General features: G+C 42.2%; 1 non-coding gene across 1 annotated transcript; it reads left to right on the forward strand.

Annotated features, from left to right (window-relative positions):
- The first annotated feature begins 359 nt into the window (after window positions 1-359).
- On the forward strand, window positions 360-466 carry LOC112526178. Its single transcript, XR_003070512.1, has one exon. It is a non-coding gene; the product is annotated as a small nucleolar RNA R71 (small nucleolar RNA).
- Window positions 467-908: the final 442 nt, after the last annotated feature.

A 908-nucleotide genomic window follows, 5' to 3' on the forward strand; every position in this document is an offset into this window, starting at 1 on the left:
GTGTAACCAAGACATCTTCTTGTAATTGTGGACACGCGTCCGTAGGATGGTTCACCCCGTTGCAAATTCCACATGCCTTTACCTGCTCTTTCCCAACAACTAACTGCTTAACAAGGTTAGTCAAATCAAATAATTTACTCTCAATGCTAGCGGTATTTACCTCATTTACCTTTTGGGGCTCTCTCCTCATATCACCTCGAACACTAAAATGCTGAGAATTTTCAGCCATTGTGGAGATTAGAGCCCTTACCTGAGTTGGCGTTTTATTGAAAATGGCCCCGCCACTCGCAGCATCAATCATCTTACGTTCCATAGGCAAAAGACCCTCATAAAAGTATTGCAAAAGCAATTGTTCGGAAATTCCATGTTGTGGGCAACTCATACAGAGATGCTTGAATCTCTCCCAATACTCGTGGAGAGTTTCGACATCTCTCTGTTTGATGCCAYAAATTTCCCTACGAAGACTAGCGGCTCAGGAAGCAGGAAAAAATTTGTCAAGAAATAATCTTGCCATCGCATTCCACGTCGTTACCGAACCGGGCGGTAGCGAATAGAGCCAGTCTTTAGCACGATCCTTTAAAGAAAAAGGGAATGCCTTTAACTTTATTAGGTCCTCGGAAACATCATTAGGTTTCATGCTTAGGCAAACCACATGGAATTCTTTTAAATGCTTGTTCGGGTCTTCGTTTTCTAAACCATAGTAAGTGGGTAAAAGATGGACTAATCAGGTTTTAAGTATAAATTCGGTGTTACCTGCCGGATACCTTATGCATATAGGCACTTGAGTGACATCTTGTGTCGCGAGTTGTCGGAGAGTCTGCTCCTCTCCTTCAATAGCCATCTTGACTTCTAGTTTTTCTTCTTCCTTTTCCGAATCGCTAGATAGGTCAATATCTTGCCAGATATTT

Source organism: Cynara cardunculus (genome assembly GCF_001531365.2).
Source record: "Cynara cardunculus var. scolymus isolate 2C chromosome LG 13, CcrdV1, whole genome shotgun sequence".
In the NCBI taxonomy this organism is placed as follows: domain Eukaryota; kingdom Viridiplantae; phylum Streptophyta; class Magnoliopsida; order Asterales; family Asteraceae; genus Cynara; species Cynara cardunculus.